The 27488-nt window shown below is 37.4% G+C and overlaps 1 protein-coding gene across 5 annotated transcripts in view; it reads right to left on the minus strand.

Moving 5' to 3' along the window:
• Positions 1-27488, minus strand: part of B3GALT1 (beta-1,3-galactosyltransferase 1) — a 619500-nt gene that overhangs the window by 312100 nt on the left and 279912 nt on the right. For 2 of the 5 annotated variants that reach the window (XR_011569375.1, XR_011569372.1), the window contains one exon: positions 1-27488. This exon is cut by the window's left edge and continues 33187 nt beyond it; it is cut by the window's right edge. The exons of the other annotated variants lie outside the window; for them this stretch is intronic. The gene's annotated coding sequence lies outside the window, so the exon portion shown is untranslated. 5 annotated transcript variants of the gene reach the window in all.

Below are 27488 nucleotides of genomic sequence, written 5' to 3' on the forward strand. Positions count from 1 at the left end.
TAATATTTAGTTTTATCTTTCTTAAGCCCATTTATGGCTTACCATAAGGCTTGACAGGCTGAGAAAGAATTTGCAATATAATACTGAGGAACTACATGAAAATATATTTTTTAGTCAACACCCTGTTTCCTCAAATTGTAAAGTTGACTCAAGAAGGTTTGAAAATTGTGAAGAACTGATCTAACTTGTTCCTTTTAACAATTTAAGTTCAGTTAAAACAATTCAGGTCCACTATTTTTCAATCATGTACTATCAGTCATTTATGTAAGGCTAGGAACTTGAAGGAAAAGAAACAATATATACAAAAAATTGCCTAGCCTTGCCCTTTAGGAGTTAGTTTTCAACAACATATTATGTAAAGGCTATAGGAACTTGAAAGATAGAGATATTAAATTCTAATCTCTGACCTCTATGAGTGGAAGAGACAAAGAAAGCAATCATTACGATAAAACAGGATAAGCACTATGATAAAATAAGCCCAAGGTACTGTAGCACCAGGAAAAAAAGAATTTCCAATGCAAATAAATTCTTTCTTTTCTCAGCAGTGCATCAAATGTCCAGCTACAACAGTTTGTATGAAAACCTCCCTATTTTTGAAGACTTTAACCCAGAGGTTATCAATTCTTACTGAGCAACAGCATCACTTGAGAACATTTTGAAAACATACCTATATATCTAGACTGTTCCAGCTAGAGAGATTTCTAGAGATTTAATTGCTTTTTAGGGTTAGAGACAGAACACCAATATTTAAAAGATAAAAACAAAATACAAGTCCCCAACTGATTCTGCTGCATGGTTAAGGCTGAGAACCACTTCTGTCCAGATTTCTCTGGTTATTATGCAAAATTTTAGAATAGTTCAGGGCAATGGTTGCTTTCTACAAAATTTCATTTTAAGACAAGAAAAGATGGAAAATAGGGTTCTGAAACCAAAATTGGGGTCACAGGGTTAAACAAATTCAGCATAGGCCATGTAACATTAGCAGAGGAAGGCAAAGTCGAGCTGCAAATTAAATTCATTCTCTGAAGACTTATTAGTAGGCAAAGAAAGTCAATGAGCAATGTAGAAAATGATTTAAGCCCGCCGCTGCCATTTTATCTAGGGGCAAGCTCTGTCAAAGACTATTTAGTGCTTCGCCCTATTACCACAAACTTATCACCATCTGTTCCTTTTGTACATCCCTCTCTTTTGGCTGAAAGGAAATGCTTCCCACTATATTATTAGGTTTCTTATTATACACATTCCATCCTGTGGCTTGAATATCATAGTTGTACAAGAAAAAAGCAGCATTTTTGCCCTCCAGATGTCCCCATAACTCTCAGTACTTGATTTTCAACTTCTGGGAATTCCTTGAAACATATTCAAATGAGAAAAAAGATTATGTTAAAGATTATGAGTATACCTACATGCTGACCTAGGCTATTTTGTTTCTCCACCTCCATCAGGATACCTGTTGTGATTTTAAGAGTAGTCTTATTAGAACATCTGATTTCAGTTGCTTTGTTTGCTGGAGAAAATATGTTTATTACCAAAGCTGAAGATATCTGTGCTTCATTTTCAAATATGAGCTTTTTTCTCCCTTGAAAAATGGCAAGGAAAATTTTGCTTGAATATACTGATACAAACAGGAAAAATCTTGACTTAATGCTTATTTAGACATCATTCTAGTGGCATTTTAAAATTCAATTTCTCATCAGAGAAATAATGGTAATGGAGAGAATGCAGATTCAGAGGACTCACATAGATATTACAACCTATTGCCACCATAGCATTTTAATTTGTCCTTGGATAAACTTAGAATTTTTCATTAACTAAGTTTTCACATCTGTAGTTGTATCAAATCTTCCTCTTATTTCATTGAGATAATTTGATTATGTTCTCTTTGCCAGGGAGGTAGGCCAAGTAATATCTGAATGGCCCCTTCCATAACTCAATGTTGTGCTTTATAAGCATACAGGACTGATTACTCACATGCTAATATAATGCTCAAAACTCATAAAAAGAGAAACAACTGATTCACTAGTATTTCTATTGCTTGAAATCTATAGCAGATAACATGACAAAATGGGTAGAAAGAGGAATATGTTTCAAACCAAAGAATAAGACAAATCTGGGGAAAATTTGTCGGACTTGCTTAAAATTAAGATAAGCAACCTACCTAAAAAAGAGTTCAAAAGTTGTCCACTCAACAGGAAACAAATGGATAAACACAGTGAGAACTCTGAGATGGTCTTACTCATTTGAGATGTACCGAAGTACCACACAGAATTTATACTGAACTGAAAAATACACTTGCAGGATTCAACAGCAGAGTGGATGAAGTAGAAGAATGAATTAGTGAAGTGGAAGAAAAAGCAATGGAAATCACCTGGATAGAGCAAAACAGGTTTTTTTTTTTTTTAAAGTGATGATATCTTAAAGGAACTGTGGGACAACATGAAATGAAATAATTATTGCCTTATACTGGTCCCAGAAGGAAAAGAGAGAGAAGAGGCCAGAAAAATTATTTGAAGAAATAATGGTAGAAAACTTCCTTAATATGGGGAACGAAACAGATATCCAGATCCAGGAAGCACAGAAAACCCCAAACAAAATGAACTCCATGAGAACCAGATCAAAACACATTAAAAATTAAATGGCAAAAGTTAAGAAGATAGAATATTTTTTAAAATAGTACATCAGTATTTATTTATTTTTATTATAGTTTCTTTACAATACTGTGTTAGTTTCAGGTATACAATAAAGTGATTCAGTTATATAATATATAGAATACATTTGCATATATGTGTGTATGTGTGCATGCTCAGTCACGTCCAACTCTTTGTGACCCCATGGACTGTAGCCCACCAGGCTCCTCTGCCCATAGGATTTATCAGGCAGGAATACTCAGTGGGTTACCATTTCCTTCTCCAGGGGATCTTCCTGACCCAGGGATTGAACCCACATCTCCTGTGTCCCCTGTGTCTCCCATCATTAAACCAGCCTTAAAAAAAATGTTAAAGCAACTTCTCTAAACTGAAAAGAAGAGGCACTAATTAATAAGAAAATATACAAAAGTAAAACTCTTACTGGAAAAGGCAAATATACATTAAAAGTAGTGGATCAATCACTTATAAGCCAAGTATGAAGCTTGAAATTCAAAAATAGTAAATGAAACTAAAATTATATAGAATAATTAGTTAAGAAAGCATAAAATAAAATATGTAAGAGCTGTTATCAAGAACATAAAATGTGGGTAGGGGAGTAAAAATGTAAATTTTAGTACATATTAAAAGTTAAGTTGTGATCAACTTGAAAGAGAACGCCATATACATAGGATGGTTATGTGAACCTCATGGTAACCACACACACACACAATCACACACACATACACACAAATTTATAGAAAATATATAGAAGAGAATGAAACAGAAATCTCAATATTACACTAAGGAAAGTCAGTAAACCACAAGAGAAGAGAGAAAGAGAAGGACTACAAAAACAGCTCCAAAAACAATGAACAAAATGGCAATAATTATATCCTTATTAATAATTACCTTAAATTTAAATGGAGTAAATTTACCAATCAAAAGATATACAGTGGCTGAATGTATGTTGCCTATATATTTAAGAGACAGAGGTCAGAAAAAGGACACACACAGACTAAATGGGAGAAGATGGGAAAATACATTCCATACCAATATAAATGAAAAGAAAGCTGGTACAGCTATGCTCATATTAGACAAAACAGACATTAAAACAAAGACTGTAATAAAGGACAAAAAAGGGTAGCATATAATGATAAAGCGGTCAATCCAGCAAGAAGCTTCATCATTTAAAAATGTATATGGAACCAACGTTTGAGCACCAAGATATATAAATCAAATATTAATGTACCTATTGGGAGAAATTAAAAGCAATACAATAATAGTAGGGGATTTCAAGCTCCCACTTAAAACAATACATAGATCATCCAGACAGAAAATCAATAAAGAAACATTGTCTTTACATGACACATTAAACTAGATGAACAAGAGACATATATATATAGAACATTCTACGTAAAGGAGCAGGTTACACATTCTTCTCAACTTCACATGGAACATTCTCCAGGATGGATCAGAAGTTAGACCCCAAAACATGTCTCAATAAATTCTAGTATCTTTTCCAATCACCATAGTGTAAAACTAGATATCAATTATAAAATGAAAACTGTAAAAACCATATAAACATGAAGATTAAACAACATGCTGCTGAACAACCAATAGGTCACCAAGGAAATCAAAGGAAGAGTCACAAAAAACCTACAGACGAATGAAAACCAAAAATACGACATTTCAAAATGTACAGAACGCAGTAAAAGCAATTCTAAGGGGAAAGTTCATAGTCATCAGGCCTACCTCAAGTAACAAGAAAAGTCTCATATAAGAAATCTAAATTTATGACTAAGAGAACTAGAAAAAGGAAAACAAAAGGAAATAATAAAGGTCAGAGTAGAAATAAGTAAAAGACTAAACAGACAGAAAATGAAAAATGAAACCAAGACCTGGTTCTTTGAGAATATAAATAAGACACAGCTACACTAACCAAGTTAAAGAAGATAGAGGGCTTAATAAACTTAAAAAACCTCAGAAATGAAAGAGGAGAAGTTACAACTCACACCACAGAAATGCAAAGGATCATAAGAGAATACTATGAACTAATATGTCAACGAATTAAGACAACCAAGAAGAAATTTCTAAAAACATGAAATCTGCCAAGACTGAATTCTGAAGAAATAGAAAACTCAAATAGCCTGATTACTAGTAAGGAGACTGAATCAGTGATCAGAAATCTTCCAACAAACAAAAGTCAAGGACCAAATGGCTTCACCAGTGAACTCTTGCACACATTCAAAGATGATTTGATATCTATTTCTCAAACTCTTCCAAAATAGAGAATAAAAATCATAAAACCATCTCAATAGATGCAGAAAAAGCACTTAACAAAATTCACCAACTATTTTTGCTAAAATGTCTCAACAATGGTGTACAGAAGGAATGTGCCTCAATGAAAAGCCATATATGACAACCCACAGCTAACATCATACTCAAGAGTGAAAAGCTTAAAGTTTTTTTCTCTAAAATAGGAACACTACAAAGATGCTCACTCTTGCCACTTCTATTCAACATAGTACTGGAAGCCCTAGCCACAGCAATTAGCCGGGCACTCAAATTGGAAAGGAAGAAGTAAAACCATCACAATTAGCAAATGACATGATACTACATAAAGCAAACCTTACAGACTTTACCAAAAAAACTGTCAGAACTAGCAAATTCAGCAGAGTCATAGATACAAAATCAGTATGGCATTTTTATGCACTAATAATGAACTCTGAGAAAAGCATTTAAAAAAAATTTTCATTTACAACGTCATCAAAGAGAATAAAATACCTAGGAGTAAATTTAATCCAGGAAGTGAAAGATCTGTACATTAAAAACTATATGATGCTAATGAAAGAAACCGGACACACAAAAAAGTGGCAAGATATTCTGTGCTTGTGGATTTGAAGAATTAATATTAAAATGTCCATATTTTCTAAAGCAATCTACAGATTCAACATAATCCCTATAAATGCCAATGGCATATTTCACAAAAGCGGAATAAATAATTCTAAAATTTGTATAAAACCACAAAAGACTCCAAATAGCACCACCCCCAAAAAAAGTCTTAAGAAAGAACAAAGCTGGAGGTATCCTGCACTCTCATTTTAAACTATACTACAAGGATTTAGTAAACAATACAGTATGCTATTAACACATAGCCCAACATGGAATTAAGAGTCAGAAATAAACACACTCATATATAACAATTACTCTATGAAAAAGAAGTGAACAATGGAAAAATAACAGTCTCTCAATAAATAGTACTGGGAAAATTTGGACAGAAACATTAAAAAAAAAAAAAAAAAAACTAGACCACTATCTTACATCACTTACAAAAACTAACCCAAAATGAATTAAAGACTTGAGTGTTAGACATGAAACAATAAAAAATTTCTAGATGAAGACATAGATGGTAACATTCATGACATCTGTGTTAGTTTTTATGGTTCTGACTCCAAAAGAAAGGGAAACAAAACCAAAAAATAACAGATGGGATTCCATCAAACTAAAAAGCTTCTGCACAGTAAACGAAACCATCATTAAAATGAAAAGGCAACTTACTGAATGGGAGAATATATTTGCCAACCCTATATCTGGTATGGAATTAATATCCAAAATATGTAAAGAACTTATACAACTCAACAACAACAAAACTAATCCAATTAAAAACCAGGCTGCTGCTGCTGCTAAGTCACTTCAGTCGTGTCCGACTCTGTGCGACCCCATAGATAGCAGCCCAGCAGGCTCCCCTGTCCCTGGGATTCTCCAGTGAAGAATACTGGAGTGGGTTGCCATTTCCTTCTCCAATGCATGAAAGTGGAAAGTGAAAGTGAAGTCGCTCAGTCATGTCCGACTCTGTGCGACCCCATGGACTGCTGCCTACCAGGCTCCTCGGTCCATGGAATTTTCCAGGCAAGAGTACTGGAGAAAAACCAGGCAGAAAACCCAAATAGACAATTTTTAATAGGACATACACACAGCCAAGAGGCACATGAAAAGATGTTCAACATCTCAAATTACTAGGGAAATGTGAATCAAAATGAATGAGACATCACATTATACATATTAGAATGGCTGGTCAGGTCCATGAATCAAGGAAAATTGGAAGTGGTCAAACAAGAGATGGCAAGAGTGAATGTCGACATTCTAGGAATCAGCGAACTGAAATGGACTGGAATGGGTGAATTTAACTCAGATGACCATTATATCTACTACTGTCAGCAGGAATCCCTCAGAAGAAATGGAGTGGCCATCATGGTCAACAAAAGAGTCCGACATGCAGTACTTGGATGCAATCTCAAAAAAGACAGAATGATCTCTGTTCGTTTCCAAGGCAAACCATTCAATATCATAGTAATCCAAGTCTATGCCCCAACCAGTAACACTGAAGAAGCTGAAGTTGAACGGTTCTATGAAGACCTAACAAGACCTTTTAGAACTAACATCCCCAAAAGATGTCCTTTTCATTATAGGGGACTGGAATGCAAAAGTAGGAAGTCAAGAAACACCTGGAGTAACAGGCAAATTTGGCCTTGGAATACGGAATGAAGCAGGGCAAAGACTAATAGAGTTTTGCCAAGAAAATGCACTGGTCATAACAAACACCCTCTTCCAACAACACAAGAGAAGACTCTATACATGGACATCACCAGATGGTCAACACTGAAATCAGATTGATTATATTCTTTGCAGCCAAAGATGGAGAAGCTCTATACAGTCAATAAAAACAAGACCAGGAGCTGACTGTGGCTCAGATCATGAACTCCTTATTGTCAAATTCAGACTTAAATTGAAGAAAGTAGGGAAAACCACTAGACCATTCAGGTATGACCTAAATCAAATCCCTTATGATTATACAGTGGAAGTGAGAAATAGATTTAAGGGCCTAAATCTGATAGATAGAGTGCCTGATGAACTATGGAATGAGGTTCAGGACATTGTACAGGAGACAGGGATCAAGACCATCCCCATGGGAAAGAAATGCAAAAAAGCAAAATGGCTGTCTGGGGAGGCCATACAAGTAGCTGTGAAAAGAAGAGAAGCGAAAAGCAAAGGAGAAAAGGAAAGATATAAACATCTGAATGCAGAGTTCCAAAGAATAGCAAAAAAAGATAAGAAAGCCTTCTTCAGCGACCAATGCAAAGAAATAGAGGAAAACAACAGAATGGGAAAGACTAGGGATGTCTTCAAGAAAATCAGAGATACCAAGGGAACATTTCATACAAAGATGAGCTCGATAAAGGACAGAAATGGTATGGACCTAAAAGAAGTAGAAGATATTAAGAAGAGATGGCAAGAATACACAGAAGAACTGTACAAAAAAGATCTTCATGACCCAGATAATCACGATGGTGTGATCACTGACCTAGAGCTAGACATCCTGGAATGTGAAGTCAAGTGGGCCTTAGAAAGCATCACTACGAACAAAGCTAGTGGAGGTGATGGAATTCCAGTGGAGCTATTTCAAATCCTGAAGGATGATGCTGTGAAAGTGCTGCACTCAATATGCCAGCAAATTTGGAAAACTCAGCAGTGGCCACAGGACTGGAAAAGGTCAGTTTTCATTCCAATCCCAAAGAAAGGCAATGCCAAAGAATGCTCAAACTACTGCACAATTGCACTCATCTCACACGCTAGTAAAGTAATGCTCAAAATTCTCTAAGCCAGGCTTCAGCAATACGTGAACCGTGAACTTCCTGATGTTTAAGCTGGTTTTAGAAAAGGCAGAGGAACCAGAGATCAAATTGCCAACATCTGCTGGATCATGGAAAAAGCAAGAGAGTTCCAGAAAAACATCAATTTCTGCTTTATTGACTATGCCAAAGCCTTTGACTGTGTGGATCACCATAAACTGTGGAAAATTCTGAAAGAGATGGGAATACCAGACCGTCTGATCTGCCTCTTGAGAAATTTGTATGCAGGTCAGGAAGCAACCGTTAGAACTGGACATGGAATAACAGACTGGTTCCAAATAGGAAAAGGAGTTCGTCAAGGCTGTATATTGTCACCCTGTTTATTTAACTTATATGCAGAGTACATCATGAGAAACACTGGACTGGAAGAAACACAAACTGGAATCAAGATTGCCAGGAGAAATATCAATCACCTCAGATATGCAGATGACACCACCCTTATGACAGAAAGTGAAGAGGAACTCAAAAGCCTCCTGATGAAAGTGAAAGTGGAGAGTGAAAAAGTTGGCTAAGAGCTCAACATTCAGAAAACGAAGATCATGGCATCCGGTCCCACCACTTCATGGGAAATAGATGGGAAAAGAATGGAAACAGTGTCAGACTTTATTTTTCTGGGCTCCAAAATCACTACAGATGGTGACTGCAGCCATGAAATTAAAAGACGCTTACTCCTTGGAAGGAAAGTTATGACCAACCTAGATAGCATATTCAAAAGCAGAGACATTACCTGGCCAACAAAGGTCCATCTAGTCAAGGCTATGGTTTTTCCTGTGGTCATGTATGGCTGTGAGAGTTGGACTGTGAAGAAAGCTGAGCGCCGAAGAATTGATGCTTTTGAACTGTGGTGTTGGAGAAGACTCTTGAGAGTCCTTTGGACTACCAGGAGATCCAACCAGTTCATTCTGAAGGAGATTAGCCCTGGGATTTCTTTGGAAGGAATGATGCTAAAGCTGAAACTCCAGTACTTTGGCCACCTCATGTGAAGAATTGACTCATTGGACAAGACTCTGATGCTGGGAGGGATTGGGGGCAGGAGGAGAAGGGGACAACAGAGGATGAGATGGCTGGATGGCATCACTGACTCGATGGACATGAGTCTCCATGAACTCCGGGAGTTGGTGATGGACAGGGCGGCCTGGCGTGCTGTGATTCATTGGGTCGCAAAGAGTCGGACACAACTGAGCGACTGATCTGATCTGATTATCAAAAGACCAATAACAAGAGTTGGAAAGGATATGGAAGAGAATGCTCACACTGCTGGTGGGACTGTAATTCATGCAAAATATGTAGGACCTATAGGAAATTCATTTTAATGACTGCAATCCCTGAAGCCATATTCCATATGAAGAAATACTGCTATGCTATGTACAAATCAGATAAATGATTGAGCTTTTAAAGAAGTACAGGTGAGTAAGGAAAAGGAACATATTTCTTAGGAAAGATACCATGAAGCACAGTTAAGTGAATAACATATATGGATTGATTACTGAAAGCAATGCCTTATTGGTCCACCATTCTCAAGCTTCAGAACATGGTTCTGGCACTTTATACTGATGTTGATGGTGAAAATAAAAACAAGGGTGCTTGTTTTAATTAATATATCACTATTAATTTAGTCTGAGCTTTCCATTTTGTAAATAAGTATCCTGAGACACAAAGAAGGACCTTTTTCAATGTAACTGACATTCTTTTGCTATTGTATAGTCACTAAGTTGTATCCTTCTCTTTGCGACCTCATGGATGGTAGACCACAGGCTCCTCTGTCCATGGGATTTCCCAGGCAAGAATACTGGAGTGGGTTGTCATTTCCTCCTCCAGGGAATTTCTTGACTCAGGGATCAAACCCTCATCTCCTGTGTCTCCTGCATTGGCAGATGGATTTTCTTTTTACCACTGCATCACCTGGGAAGGATAGGTATCATCATACAAATTCAGGAAGAGGATTTTCATTTATGGTGTTTATTACAAGTACAAGATTATGTAGAGATAATTACAGAAGATTGCAGGGGTAACTGAAAGACAGAGATACACAAATATATATTTCATGTGTATCCTAGAAATTAAAAACATGAACTCCTGTTTTTGAAATATCTGGGAAGCCATGAAAGTTATAATAATGATAATAAAATTATTTATTACATTGGTTTACCCATCTTTGTTCTTTGTATGTGGCAGATATATATGAGTGAGATAATTGAGTAAGCCTAGAGATGAGCCCTGGGTGTTCTTTGGAAGGACTGATGCTAAAGCTGAAAGTCCAGTACTTTGGCCACCTCATGCGAAGAGTTGACTCATTGGAAAAGACTCTGATGCTGGGAGGGATTGGGGGCAGGAGGGGAAGGGGATGACAGAGGATGAGATGGCTGGATGGCATCATCAACTCGATGGATGTGAGTCTGAGTGAACTCCAGGAGTTGGTGATGGACAGGGAGGCCTGGCATGCTGCGATTCATGGGGTAGCAAAGAGTCAGACATGACTGAGTGACTAAACTGAACTGAACTGAACAGACTGTCTATTTAAAACTTCAATTAAGAGGTGATTTGGAGAAAGGCATTGTTAGTTTTGTGTTTCAGAAAGTCATTTCATAGTATCTGTCATGATATTCTCATATACAAGATAGAGATGTATGAGCAGAATAATAATCTGGTTAAGCAGATGTAAAGCTGGTTGAACCACTGTATGAAGAGTGTGAGATTAGTGGCTCAGTTTTACGTTGGCAAGAAGACCTCTGTTGGTGTGCCAAAGAGCTCTGTACTCGGCTATGTCTCACTGAACATTATTATGAATGACTTGTATGAAGACATAAAGGCAATACTGTCATATTTGCAGATCTCACATATCTAAAAACTGTAAAACAACCAAGATCTAAGTAAACTGACAGGCTGGCGTGATGGGCTGCCAATGACAGAAGTGCATCAGCTTCTCAGAGAGACCATATTTAAGCTTAAACCAAGAAAGCAGTCAGCTTTTAACAATCTAATCTGTGATGTAAAAAGAATAAAAGCAATGCTAACAATGCCAATTTTTATTTAAGCCCTTATTATGTACAGGTACACTTCTACATGTTTTCCTGTACGTTTAGTCCTTAAAAAAGGGCAGTGAGAGAGTTTCATTCCTACTTTACAGATGACAAAACCAAGGTCAAGGGAAGGAAAGTTACTTTCTGTAAGTCACAGAGCTTACAGAGTTCTACTCTAAGTAGATAAGAGGCAAGGATACAGCCTGGGGCATCTAATTCAAGAAGCACCATGTCACAAATCCTATACTTCGCTTTCAAAAAAAAAAAGAAAAAAGAAAACTTAGCACAGGTTGCTAAGGGTGACATTTTTAACAGCCCATAAGTGAAAATTTTCTTTGACAGAGAGTTCAACATGAGGCATCAGTATTGCCAGAATGGTTAATGGCATCTCCAGCAGCATATATCTAGAACAAGACAGATAACATTCTTGTTCTTCCATATGGTGTCATCCTGCTTCAAACTCACTCATGATCTAACTTTATGTGCCCTGAATTTCCTGCTTTTATATTGACACAGATAAAGAAACTTAACACATTAACAAACAATAATATAAAACAAAATATAGCATAATTTGAGCTCAAAATATATACTTTTAAAAATTGAGCAATATTTCAATAAATCACATTGATAATAAAGTGAAATCGAAACCTGTAAATAGTCCATTTATTTATTTTTTCAATCACATTAACGTACAAATACCACATAGTCTATTGAGCCAAAGTCATTTGGGTGAACTGGAACAATTTTCATGTTTCTCAAACAGCCAGACTTTCCTTTGACAATTATTTCATTTGATTATACAGTTTCTAATTTTCCTTTTTAATTGAATGCTACCAGTTCACTGATACTAAGAAAAAAGGAGTTGGACCTACATTTAGTGGATTTCAATCCACTCTGAATAGCTCTTAATAATTTTAATAGATTTTAGTTTTGAATTTAAATTTATGGTTAGATTGCTTAATTCTCCACCATCTACTTTTTGAAGCTTTATTTAAATGCTAAATACCCTATATATTGTTAATACAGTATTACTACATAAATTAAAAGCTTATATTTTATGGCACCAATATAGAAATTTATATGTTTTCTCTAATATTCTGAGGACTGATGAAATTCAAGTTTTTATTCTATAAGTAAAATAATGTTTGGAAGCAAATTCATAAAGATTCTAGAAGCAAAATAAAATTCAAGTAATCCTTTCAACTAGGAAGTTGTACTACATTCCACTTTGCTTCTCTTATATATGTCCATTTTTTTCTCACTTATAAACAACAGAAATATATTTTTAACAATTCTGTGGACTGAGAAGTCCAAGATAAAGGAAGTGACTCATTAGTGTAGGATATAATTACTTGAGATATATCCTTATTTTTATAAACTTGTAGGTCAAATAATTTATACAAATAGAAAATGAACTCTAACAGAGAGTTCAGACTACACACAGGATGCACAGAAGCTTCAATTCTTGATATGTACCTTGTCAGCTTGTGTTTACCTTCAATTTTTTTTTTCCCCTCACTAATCAACCAATAGTCATGCTCCACAAACTTCCAAATTATTGGAATGGGTTATTTTTGAATCCCATTCCCTTATACGATGAACTTCAGAAACTATACATTAAGTGGAAAATTAAGTACAATTGTCTATTTTTAAACATGAAGACAATGCTAATTACAATTCTCCAGATAAACATACATAATTATAGTAATTACAATTCAACAATAACTCACTGGTACTTACTATTATAAACTCATAAACTATTATTCAGTACCCTATAAAATTCAAATTTAATTGAAAGTGCTAGTTTAGCATAATTCCCACAAGCCATCATCTTTAATATTCTGGAATGAATGAGGTTTTGGTTGAGCTATTAATTGATACTGACAAGCAATAACCACTGGAATGAAACTGCAATTATGAGTGGCAATTAATCACATTTGCTGTCATCTCTAGTGTCAAACAAAATTCAATAATATTCTAAATAGTTTTTAAAAGTTTATATCTTTTATGTTTCAATTCACTAACTGGAAACCAAAAGCAGTTTTCTGAGATAATCAAATAACATCCAAAATATGTCAAACATGTAAAATATGAACACTGTATTTCTTACCTCTAAAAGCTTTTCTTTTTTTCCCCCCAAATTATTTTCAGGATAAATCTTTGTCTTTGCAGACTAGTAAAAGCACCTCATTTCACCTTCCACTTGCCTTAATTCAGTACATCATTTTGACTCATAGATCACCCTCAGACACAGCAAAAATTGCACATGCAGAAGAAGTTCCTGAGAGCAGGAACTTCAGTAAGCATCGTTAAGGACTTGAGATAATTTGACAGCGAATTTTTAGAAGCTTCAATTGATCAATGTCTCTTTGAATCGGGGCAAGGAGGTAGCAGGATTTAATTTCTTTTCCCCTCATTATTTCTAATTAACAGGACAACCAGTGATGTTCTTTGCTGTAACCTAAGGCACGCATACCCCAGCATCCTTCACCAATTGACCAAGTCTGTTCAAAAGCCGCCGGAAGTTTCCTTTTGCTACCAAGGTTATGACCTCAAGAGTGAAACGAATGAATGTATTTGCTGTAAACTGAGCTAGGCCATCTACCAGATGATCACACAAACGGCAGTGTTAACAACACAAGATCTAATCCCAGACAAATGAAAACTTGATGCAAGGTGGAGGCTGTGACCTCACTAAGTGGATGTGTACCAAATATTCAAGCAAGCACAGAGCCACAACTTAAATATTCATAAATCCCAATCCTTGGTTGGTTGGTGAGATATAACTATAATGTCCTGTTTCCTTTTATATGCTTAGAGTTTATGGCAAGTTTATTGTACTGGGACAGTTAATCCTCAACAACGAAGAAAGGAAGTAAAGCATCTATTTGCTCTAAACTCTGAATCTGAAACATGTTTTCTGGAAGGGTTTTTCATAAAGCTGAAAATGTCAACAACTTAAAAATGGATATGCCCTATAATTAAAAATCTTGAATAGGTATAGCAAACTTACCTAATTAGAAATATTTCTAAATGCATAGCATTTGTATATTTTTCATAGAATATTATTAAAGTGAAGAGACTTACTGCAAGCAGACACTTAAAGAAGGAAGGAACATTATACTAATTGCATATACTGATTAATAATGTTCATGGAATGACCTTCATTTTAATTATTCTCTTTTTACTTCTGTTTCAATGAATTGTATTTATGCTCATTATTGACTTACAATAACATAATGAGTGGTCAAGGCTAGATTTCATACTGTTTTCAAACTGCATCAATGTAATTTGACCTTTTCTGCTTCGTTATTTATGGTTCTGACACAGTAGGTTATGATATCTTTCTGTCTATGTCTTTCAAAAGTTAAGTTTACTCTGATTTTGGATTCATCTCTTTCTCTTTGTCTCCTATTGTGCTGCCAGGGAAGCCCATTCATAACTGCAGTTTTATAAGTCTCTGAGTTACTCTATTAGCAGGTCAATTATTTTCAGTTGTCTGGAGTTACAAGTTTTGCCTAACCCATGTTGGCCGGTATACTACAAAGAAAGCTTGCTTAAATTCAGAGTAGTGCCACAGGAGTAGTACTGAAAGTCTTATGGTTGGTTACAACTGCTAGTTACTACTGACCTTCAAAGAATCCAGGTGAAAAAGCCTGTTCCATAGCTTGGAAGTTGGGGACTTGGTAGTCTCTTAGTCATGTCCAACGCTTTGCAACTCCGTGGATCCGCCAGGCGCCTCTGTCCATGGAATTCTCCAGGTGAGAATACTGGAGTGGGTTTTCTTTGGGGACTTAACTGAATCCTAATCCATGCACCAGATCAGACCCCATGAGCTCCTAGAGGAAACTTTGCAGCACATCTCTGTGTGAGGTGCTCTGGGTAAGGTTCAACTGAGCTTTATCTTCTTTTCTAATTAGGTACCAATCCTGCCTTTGTTTTCCTATTGCCCTTCCATCAGAAATACAGAAGACTCACGGAATATGTCTTTACCATTCGCTAGTGGTAAAGACGGAGAAGGCAATGGCACCCCACTCCAGTACTCTTGCCTGGAAAATCTCATGGACAGAGGAGCCTGGAAGGCTGCAGTCCACGGAGTTGCTGAGGGTCGGACACAACTGAGTGACTTCACTTTCACTTTTCACTTTCATGCATTGGAGAAGGAAATGGCAACCCACTCCAGTGTTCTTGCCTGGAGAATCCCAGGGACGGGGAAGCCTGGTGGGCTGCCGTCTAGGGGGTCGCACAGAGTCGGACACGACTGAAGCGACTTAGCAGCAGCAGCAGCAGCAACAGCAGTGGTAAAGAACCCAGGTGGCGCTAGTGGTAAAGAACCGGTGTGCCCATGCAGGAGAAGTAAGAGATGCAGGTTTGATCCCTGAGTAGGGAAGATCCCCTGGAGGAGGGCATGGCAACCCATTCCAGAATTCTTGCATGGAGAATCTCATGGACAGAGGAGCCCGGTGGGCTATGGTTCACTGGGTCGCAAACAGTCAGACAAGACTGAAGTGACTTAGCACTCACACACATGCACAGAGTATAAATTTCTCTTTGCTGTCTCCAAGCCTATCAAACTCCAGGCTATCAGAAGTGATATTTAATAAAGAGACTTAAGGGAAGTCCTGTTCCTAGGTGGTCTAAGCTCCAGTCAAGTGTCAAGTTACATGTTTGGGAAGGTGCATGTCTAAATGATGTGAGATTCCTCCACGACAAAACCGTGGATATGGATTTATACATTCGTGTTCATGCAGAAACATTCACAGAGTGCAGATATAAGACATGATTACACAAAGAATTCTTCTGTGCTTTCTGCTTAAGTTCCTATTTGCTGTGTTAATGCCTCGCATAGAAATCTCCTTGCCTGCCATGGTGAATTTCTTTTACAGTGTCTTGGAGAAATATACCGCTTGAAGAGATAGAATACTTCCCTTCACCAGAATGAGAATTATGTAACTGAACAGATTCCAAAATAGTTTTAAAAGAAAATTATTGTGGAGGATGTTATTATGTGTGAAAAGAGAAAGTCTCCACCTGTGAAATTAAATTTAACAATTGAACCAAGATTCAAAAATTGAACAGGTTTCTTTGTAAGATTTTCTTAAGACTTTGACTTGCTAATGTGTACTGAGTGTCCAAGAAGGAGATTTAACAGCCACACTTCCCAAGCTCACTAGAAGACAGAATTCTTGTTTTCAAAACACTATTAAAATCTCTCTAAATAATTAAAGAAGCAAAGAAAAATATAAAGAACATAGTTTTGAATGCTAGGATGTAGTTTTTTGCATTCCTTTTTTGACTTAACTGCTAAGAAGCACAAAGCTAAATAAACCACTCAGAGTATCCAAAGTATCTCTTTAGTTAATATAATTATATTGCATTAAAGAGCATCATACTCTTATTGTTATCTACTATAATATCTTGGAAGCAAATAAAGCACAAATGCATGAAACTTTAAAAACACAGGTGTATTGAAAACACTAAAAAACATGCATTATAAGAGAGTTTTTTTCCCAAAAATCAATTTACTCATCATTGTCACTATCATTTTACTTTATTTCAAATACAAAACTTCAAGAATGATCCCTTTGTGTTCAAATGATTCAGGCTGCTTAATACATCCTTGAGATGGCCTTGGATTTATCAAAATCAAATAAAAATTGCATGCATAATAAAAGGCAACTTCTATATTCAAATCAAGGGATTACATTCATTTGAACACTATTTGAAAAAATAATCAGGTCTTATTACCTACAGTCTTACAGATTAATATTTCTTATTTTTTAAGTTTTAAAATAAAGCTTCCTAATCGCCAAAGTCACTGTCCAAATATCAATTTTATATAACCACATTCTCTCCAGTATATATATATATATATATATATATATATATATATATTCAGATCCCATTCAGGGAAGGGAAAATCAATTCACTTTAATTCAGTTTCTTCACAAGTGCTTTCTCAAACCTGTGTCCATATAAATCACCTAAGAGTTTGTTTAAAATGTAGATTTGCTGGGCCAGTTCCCAGAGATCCTGACTCAGGAAGACTGCCTGAGGTCCTGGAATCTCCATCTCTGAGAAGTACCCCCAGGTGATTCAGACAGTGGCGCCTGGTCTAGTACTAAAAAACTGCTGTTGAAGAGCATGTGGCCAATGGAGATAAATTTTAGTTGTATTTAAACTCAATTGCCCTCCCACTCCAAGAGGGCATAGCCACTGGCAGTGTTCGGGAAAGGACTTAATGGGTCACTTAGAAATTCAGCATAGAAATGCCCACCTTTCCTTATTTCATAAACCTCTCTAGCTCCTATTTCATCTACACTTGAGCTTGCTTTGTTCAGCCACTACAAATGTGGCTTCTAGTCCCAGTAATGCTATTAAATTGTATGGCCAATTAGCAAATCTCATAACTTGTTATTCAAATAGTAGATGGTATTATATTATTTCAAAAGTCACAATCCCCTTTATAAATTAGTGAATTAGGGGTAAACCTCAATTTTTCTTTTTATTTTCTAGGTTATTTTATCTAAGCCACAGGTTTTCAAAATGAGCTTCAATTCAATTTTTTTGTGATAACCTAACACCTGTGTCTTTCACAGTAGACCACAAATTGCCTCCATTTCTTTCAGAAATAAGAAGAAACAATAAACATTAAAACAAAAAAGTGACTGAATGCACTGAGGGTATTTCACCCCTTTTCCTTGAATGGATAAAGTAACTGAAGGTAGGTGCAACTCTTAGTTTGCAAAAGATTTAGACTGAATAGTATACAGACTCTTGAGAGTCCCTTGGACTGCAAGGAGATCCAACCAGTCCATTCTGAAGGAGATCAGCCCTGGGATTTCTTTGGAGGGAATGATGCTGAAGCTGAACTCCAGTACTTTGGCCACCTCATGTGAAGAGTTGACTCACTGGAAAAGACTCTGATGCTGGGAGGGATTGAGGGCAGGAGGAGAAGGGGACGACAGAGGATGAGATGGTTGGATGGCATCACTGACTTGATGGATGTGAGTCTGAGTGAACTCCAGGAGTTGGTGATGGACAGGGAGGCCTGGCGTGCTGTGATTCATGGAGTTGCAAAGAGTTGGACACGACTGAGTGACTAAACTGAACTGTGAAAATGATGCCAGGAAATAGCTTTGATACTTTCTTTCCAAGGCTGAAATTTCAATACACTCTCTTCTTGGCTTCTAGTCAAGCCTGTGAGGTCTGTTTACATGGAATATAAGAGTAGTCAGCGTTGGTTTGTTTGGGGTAAGTTAAAGAAACCAACACGTGCCTTTTGTCTCCTACACGAGCCACCAAGGAAAAATAAGAGGCATCTGTGAGTGGGGGATGGAGTATGGTCCCTGATCAGCTTCACTGTCAGAGTCACAGCAAGGGCTAAAACACAGGTTCTCAGCTCCTATATTCTGCCCTCTGAAAAGGAAGGAAAAAACCGGTTGCCCTGTGTTTGCCAAATATTTGTTTGTTCTTAAAATCCAAGATAAAGTGTTTCTCTGTTCTACGGGAACTTTTAGAGCTGAACAATTTAGATATTAAATAATAAAATAAACATAAATTTTCAACCAGGTAGAGTAAGTCTATTCTGTAGCCAAGAATTTTATTACTGTGCATTAAGATGATACAGTTTTAGTGGAGAAGGTAAAAAAATACCCATAACTTTTTATTAGGAAAGGTGAAGTCCTTGGCAATCAAGGCTACTTGGTTTGTATTTGCAATTAATAAAAATATACAGATAAAGTATTTAGATGAAAATGTCATCGATCACATAATCCATTTTTAATCTCACCTTAAAATTTACTTTGTGGTATATGAACAGAATTTTTAATTGTGTGTGTTATGTAGATAACTAGCTTATATCATCAGTAATTCTGGCAGTAGGTACATATTATTATTCTACAATGTAAAAGCAATCTACAATGTGTAGCCAAATGGCTTATTTTACAGGATAGACTCTAGAATTATAGTTCGGCTCTGGCCCGACCCCAGGGCACATTTCTTTATTTCTCCAGTCCTTTTCACCTCCCCAAGCATCAACTATAAAACAGGCATAAGATTACCCACAGGAATATTGTACTTAGTAAGAGATAAATCAGTTTTTCCACAAGAGAGTTATTATTCCTAAATGGCACCCTGAAGAGAGAAGCATACCTAGAATATTCACACTTTATTGAAGTTGCAGTGAAGGGAAATTTCACAACCAAGGGCACCACCGACTAGTGACGAGGAGAGACAAATAGTCTACTCACTACGTCTGTTTTGGTCATGCTTTGGTGAATATTCCCTCACTGTCTTAGCTCCAGACTTTAATAAAACAGATTCTTGAGTTTACATATTTTGGTCAAAGTAAAATCATTTTTTAAAAGAGTAGAATTTGAGAAAGACTCTGAAAAGACCTCGTTAGTTTACTTTAATCTCCCTGTAGTGTCCTTCAATAATTATATTTTTAATACTTCAGCTTGATGCTTGACAGTAATTGTTTCCAAGAAATTGTACATTCCCACTACATGCATTATTGATAAATACAGATAAACAGAGTGTTTTCACATTACAAAATTTTCAGTGCTTTGTTCGATTCCAACAAGAGCGTTTGGTCTCTTCTATTCCACTGCAGTTGGCGTAATGGTAAAGAATTTGCCTACCAATGCAGGAGACACAGGAGATGCAGGTTTGATCCCTGAGTCAGAAAGATCCAATGGAGAAGCAAATGGCAACCTGCTCCAGTGTTCTTGCCTAGGAAATCCCATGGACAGTGGAACCTGGTGGGTTATAGTCCATGGGATTGCAGAGTCAGACACGACTGAACACACACACACACACACACACACACACACTCCATTTCCTTCTCTGTACTAAATTTTACACATGATGATTAAATCAGTGTTCTTTCCATCTAACCTCTGAGTAGATGAATATCCCATAATTATGATTTTAATATATTCTTGACAATGTTGCTGATTCCTTTCATATGGAAAGAGATTTCTATTCATTACTTGTCCCTCTGACTATAGATAAAAATGTGAAGCTTTAGGAGTTATAATTATAAAAACAGCAATTCACAAACAAGTGGCATTTGACATTGGGCTCTTCCACATTGTCCCTGGGATCCATGGAATAATCCTTGGAAATTCCATCTTGTTGAAATAATTCATATATGAGTGATGTCAATAGCTGCAGAATGGTGCAACATGTATTTAAAGAGCCTGGTATTTCATTATCCTCATGGAGTCGTTGTGCATGGTGGTATCATCAAAATCCATTCAGACTCAGCTGATTATTCAATACACTTTCGAAGGATCTGTTTCTCCTTTCATCCTCAATGCACTCCCCAAGGAAACAGGATATATCAACACACCATATGGTAAGTGGAATCAATCACAGCATCATATTGTATTTTCTATCACATGCTATTTGACAATATGACATGCTCAAGTTCTTTGCTGACGAACACTGTAACTCTTAATATAGGTCTGTTAATATTGCTTCCTTCTCTTCCCCTCTCACAGTCATTGCTATTAGCCTATTTTTATGTCTGAATAAAATCCTGGGTTTCTTCCTGATGCAGCCTTTTTTTTTTTTTTTATAACAGTGTATAAAAGTAAAATGTAAGCAAAAAGATGAAATAGCTCCAGATGTGGTAATTCAGTGACAAGCAGTTGAGCTATACACGGGTATGAAGTAAATGGCCATAAAATATTGAATTTTACTGTATCCTAGACACATGGTAGAACAGAAACAACAGGGGCCCTGCCATTCTTTCTCAGCTTATGACTGCTAGTGAGACCAAGGGGGAAGTGATTTCTGCACTCAGAGAGATAAGCACCCTCACTTCATGATACTGTGGTGAGATTTACGTAAGGTAACATGCATAAGGTTCCCAGAGCTGGTGCCATGACAAAACAAGACACAATATCTGAGAGCTGTCTGTTCCCACGTTCTCCACCCCCCTAAAGCTCCCCTGAGATCTCCCAGACATTAGATAGAAATTGTAACTTTAAACATTGAACCGTACACATACTAGAAGCTTTTTATGCATCATATTGGCATAGTTCAGTTAACTGAAATGTAAGTCTATCATACAAACTTGTATTTGTATATCACTCAACACATAATGGCATTTCTGCATTATTTATTTTATGATGGAAAACTCAGAAAGGAGGCCTATGGTTGTTACTGTGTGTTTCACTGCCTTTTATCTTATATGCTATTAATTAATAAAAGTTATGTGATGAATTGCATGATCATTTTTATGATGACCAAATGGTAAGATATAAAGGAATATTATGAAAGAATACAAGAAATTAGCTCAGTTGGCTAAAGTTACTAAGTACCTTGCAAGCAGCAAAAGATAATTTTACTGGTAGTATAGTTTTATACTTTGGTAAGGGAAAATAAAGAATAGGTTTAAAATAATTTTTAGGCAAAAGGCAAAAAGTCTTTTATTGAAGATTTGCTCTGAGTTTTAGGGATTAGCAATGAAAATCAAGTATGAAATCTAAATTTATAAAATAGTATACATCCTCATTTCACATACTTATTTTTCTTCACACCAGCCCTGTAATAAGAGGCAAAGGAAAAGAAGAAAACCACAAGGCTCGATAAAGGACAGAAATGGTATGGACCTAACAGAAGCAGAAGATATTAAGAAGAGATGGCAAGAATACACAGAACTATACAAAAAAGATCTTCATGACCCAGATAATCACGATGGTGTGATCACTCACTTAGAGCCAGACATCCTGGAAAGTGAAGTCAAGTGGGCCTGAGAAAGCATCACTACGAACAAAGCTAGTGGAGGTGATGGAATTCCAGTTGAGCTATTTCAAATCCTGAAAGATGATGCTGTGAAAGTGCTGCACTCAATATGCCAGCAAATTTGGAAAACTCAGCAGTGGCCACAGGGCTGGAAAAGGTCAGTTTTCATTCCAATCCCAAAGAAAGGCAATGCCAAAGAATGCTCAAACTACTGCACAATTGCACTCATTTCATACGCTAGTAAAGTAATGCTCAAAATTCTCCAAGCCAGGCTTCAGCAATATGTGAACCGTGAACTTCCTGATGTTTAAGCTGGTTTTAGAAAAGGCAGAGGAACCAGAGATCAAATTGCCAACATCCGCTGGATCACGGAAAAAGCAAGAGAGTTCCAGAAAAACATCTATTTCTGCTTTATTGACTATGCCAAAGCCTTTGACTGTGTGGATCACAAACTGTGGGAAATTCTGAAAGAGATGGGAATACCAGACCATCTGATCTGCCTCTTGAGAAATTTGTATGCAGGTCAGGAAGCAACAGTTAGAACTGGACATGGAACAACAGACTGGTTCCAAATAGGAAAAGGAGTACGTCAAGGCTATATATTGTCACCCTGTTTATTTAACTTAAATGCAGAGTACATCATGAGAAACACTGGACTGGAGGAAACACAAGCTGGAATCAAGATTGCTGGGAGAAATCTCAATAACCTCAGATATGCAGATGACACCACCCTTATGGCAGAAAGTGAAGAGGAACTCAAAAGCCTCTTGATGAAGGTGAAAGTGGAGAGTGTAAAAGTTGGCTTAAAGCTCAACATTCAGAAAACGAAGATCATGGCATCTGGTCCCATCACTTCATGGCAAATAGATGGGGAAACAGTGGAAACAGTGTCAGACTTTATTTTTCTGGGCTCCAAAATCACTACAGATGGTGACTGCAGCCATGAAATTAAAAGACGCTTACTCCTTGGAAGGAAAGTTATGACCAACCTAGATAGCATATTCAAAAGCAGAGACATTACTTTGCCAACAAAGGCCTGTCTAGTCAAGGCTATGGTTTTTCCTGTGGTCGTATATGGCTGTGAGAGTTGGACTGTGAAGAAGGCTGAGCGCCGAAGAATTGATGCTTTTGAACTGTGGTGTTGGAGAAGACTCTTGAGAGTCCCTCGGACTGCAAGGAGATCCAACCAGTCCATTCTGAAGGAGATCAGCCCTGGGATTTCTTTGGAGGGAATGATGTTAAAGCTGAAACTCCAGTACTTTGGCCACCTCATGCGAAGAGTTGACTCATTGGACAAGACTCTGATGCTGGGAGGGATTGGGGGCAGGAGGAGAAGGGGATGACAGAGGATGAGATGGCTGGATGGCATCACTGACTCGATGGACGTGAGTCTGAGTGAACTCCGGGAGTTGGTGATGGACAGGGAGGCCTGGCGTGCTGCGATTCATGGGGTCGCAAAGAGTCAGACACGACTGAGCGACTGATCTGATCTGATCTGACAAGCATAAAGAAAACTACAAGTATATATGTATATGTTTTGTGTGTGTGTGTGTGTGTGTGTGTGTGTGTGTGTATGTATAAGGAGGAAGACAATAAGCAGATTATCTGCATAACACTGGTTCCTAAAAGAGCACTGATTTTGAAACAATCCTTTAGGGTTACCTTGGTCTGTTTATCGGGCTATCGAACATGGGTTCATCCAGTCACTACCTACCAAGCACATCCTCAATGAGCTGGCACCAGACCAAGTACTTCTCTGCTTGATAATGCTGTCTTTCTTCCCAGTCCCTCCTCATTACAGACTGGGAGCAATGTTTAAATTATTTAACAACTTGTACAGCATAGGAACTAAGTATTCAGAAAGAATACGTTGTGTTTACGACCTTAAATATGTTGCCAAATTTCATATACATTATTGCCATTTATTTACTTAACCACTATGCAGGAAGTACCATTCTTATTCCCATTTCACGCATGAGAAAATTGAGATTTAGAGACATCATTTCCTCAAAGTCTTATTATTTGTAGGTAGAAAGGCCAGGATTAGAATCTAGGCCAGTGACGGGAGGTCCTAATAAACAAAATTCAAAAAAAGAAAAAAATCCATAACATGGGGAGTCAGGGTACCATTAAAATGCCTGATAGAGGCCCTTACTTTTTGACATTTTATCTGCACAGTTGTTGACTAAATGTACCATATAATTATGTCTCTCCTATCTGTCCTTTTGCCTTCTTTTCAATCATTGGGAAAACTGATTGCAAAATTTGTTTTCTGCATTTCTGAAAATTGCATCAGCTTAAGTGTTTAGAAAAAATGCCTTGATGATTAAGAGCTTCATATCCATAGTTATAGTTCTGAAAATGTAAGTTTAAATTGTGCCAGAGAAAACGATCTGGTTTATACTGAAAAATGAACCATGGCAGGAAAGCAGAGCAATCTGGGGCTAACAGGGATCTTATCTCTTGTCTGGTCCAACCTTGCCATTTTATAGATGAGGAAGGAAGGCCCAGAGGGTTCCTGACTTTCCAGGTCCCTCTGTCAGGCGCAGCTGGGAGTGGATCGTGGCCCTAGGATTCTGCATACTTTCTCGGAGGTACATAAAATAGAACGCCTGACAAGGTCAGGCTCAGGGGACAAGGGTCCCCTGAGTCCAGGTTTTGACACTAAACAGCTATGTTCTCTTTAGAAGGTCATTTATGCTCTCTGAGTCTCATTTTCCTGGTGTGAAAAGAAAAGTTTCTTACTATGTAATCTTTTTCTTTGCTTTTAGCTTGAATATTTTTTTACCCTGCATTTCATTACATCATAGCTCATCGGGTGATGTTAGCTAGACATCGTTACTCATCACCTATGCTTCACCCACCACCATTCTGATTCAGAATGCAAATACTGCCCTCATTTGCTTTCCTGAGATGAACAGTTTTTATGCTAAGATCTAAGTTTTGTTGTGGAGTTGGTTAGCCTTGAAACCTTTCAAAAAATCTATTAGGGTAGCTTAAAAATTCTCTGTATAGGGATTATATATCTTAATAATGATTATACAATAAATATTTGATGATATGTTTTGGTCATGTAATCAGGGATAAGACAGTAACCCCCTTAAAGATGTTTAACAACACAATCAATTATTGAAGGCTTGATTAGGACTGTTATTAAAGAATAAGAAATGAGAGATAGAGGTGACCAGTAAAGAGATTCAAGGACTTGAAGCACGTATCTGAAAACAGCAAATATATATGGTACGACTAAAACATAAACAGACTATCTTTCCTGGAAACTCATGCTGTTTTAATATTCTTTGTCATTCTAAATGGTTTTTCCAAAGGGAAAATTTCAGTAAGGGCTCACTAATGCTCTTGTAGAAGGTCAAATCCATATCTGGATGAAGAAATACATTCCAAACTCCACTAAGAGTCTTGACAATCTTTTTTTATTACAGTTGGAGTGCTTATATTGTAATATTGGTCCCACTGAGGAAAGAGTATTAATAATAGTAGTAGTAATAATAACAATAGTGGTATATACGTATACTGTGCTTACTGTATGATAGGCACTGTTTTAATATATATTGTATATTCACAGACGAAACTTTATGTTGTATATTTATTTCATTTTATCTGCTTATAATCATGCTAAGTAGTTTACATAAGTTTTACAAAGGTATTTTATTTTTGTATTCTAAATAGGTTGTTTTATTTATTTGCATTAAAACTTACACATGCAAAGTTGTAGGCTTATGGGTTTCCTAAGTTTTTATATGAAAATATCTTTGTCTAAACTGCTGTGCTTGCTATATCCCCTAGAATCTAGAAATGTCAGAACTGAAGGGGACATTGGTAATCATATTCTCAAGGAACCGTCAGCACTAACAAAATGAGAGTCGAGGCAAAGCAGGGTCCAAGACGCGCAAAGACTCTCAAGGTCACCCGGGTAGGGACCAAGTTGGATCTGCCTCTTTATTTTTGACTTGGAGGAAAATTGATTTACAACTTTGTGCTTGGTTCCTGCTGCACAGCAACATGAATCAGTCATAACTGTCCTGGCCCTCTTGAGTCTCCCTCTCTTCCCTCATCCCACTCCTCTAGGTCACCGCAGAGATCTACTTCTATTCACTTCCAGCACTAAAAATGTTCCATTACTAGCAAAATCCGTGTGGCTACGAGATCCTAGCAGTAACTAGCAGTGAAGGCAAGGTTTTAAGAAAAACAAACAGCCTCCTCACAATAAGTCTATAAAACCTTGGAACATGACAGAATTGTTCCACAGTCTGACTATAATACTGGGAAAAGGAATAACTCAAATAAAATAGCAAAGCTATAATGTAAGGACCCAGATCTGACAACATGATGACCCTTCTCCAGTGTTCCTTCCAGAATGTTCCCAGACCCCCATACAGGGGAGGCATGCTTCCATAAATCTGTATAAGTCTGCATAGGTCACCCCTAATTTTGAATGGGGACACTGTTAACCCATATGGTACCTTTGTGTGAATTTAGGAAAAGGTGCCTTCTCTCCAGGTGAGTGGAAGCCCCTCAGGCAAAAGGAAATGGCAACCCACTCCAGTATTCTTGCCTAGAGAATTCAGTGGACAGAGGAACCTGGTGGGCTGCCGTCCATGGGGTCACACAGAGTCAGACACAACTGAAGAGACTTAGCATGCATGCATGCATCAGAGAAGGAAATGGCAACCCACTCCAATGTTCTTGCCTGGAGAATCCCAGGGACGGCGGAGCCTGGTGGGCTGCCGTCTATGAGGTCGCACAGAGTTGGACACGACTGAAGCAACTTAGCAGCAGCAGCAACAGGCACAAGAAGAGTTTGTGCTGAGGAAAATGCACCCCTCTTCCAGGAGGATGCAGACACCCCCAGGGCACACAGTTTAGAGATCTGACCAATAGCTGACTCTCATCCCTTCCTGCATTCTTGGCAGGATGCCTTTATGCAACACACAAACTCCACTCCATTTGGTGATCTTGCTTTTGGATCTGCTGTCTGTTTCATGACTTCCTCTGGAGATTAGAATAAAATGTTGTGGTTGTGGAGTCCTCCATAAAGTGCCCATTAAAACGTATATGACCTCTCTCTAGTCCCAGAGGATGTGATCCTTTCCTCTTTATTTAAAGGCAACACCTCCATCAATGCCTTCTTACCTTACCTCCTACTGTCTTACTGAGCCCATTTTTTGCTTATTTATTATACCTTTACCTTTTCCTCCTTTTCTGTATCCTGACTCCTTCCCTGCTCTTAAGTATTCTGGCAAGCTGTTCACCAAAACTCTTCTTTTCTTACCTCCTAGGCTCACAAGTAGAGCACATTTTCTATCCTTCCTTATAGTTAGGTGTGTGTTATGACTAAAGTCTGGCAAATGGGCAGGTGGACAGAACAGATAATC

Source organism: Bos indicus, chromosome 2 (genome assembly GCF_029378745.1).
Source record: "Bos indicus isolate NIAB-ARS_2022 breed Sahiwal x Tharparkar chromosome 2, NIAB-ARS_B.indTharparkar_mat_pri_1.0, whole genome shotgun sequence".
NCBI classification, from domain to species: Eukaryota; Metazoa; Chordata; class Mammalia; order Artiodactyla; family Bovidae; genus Bos; species Bos indicus.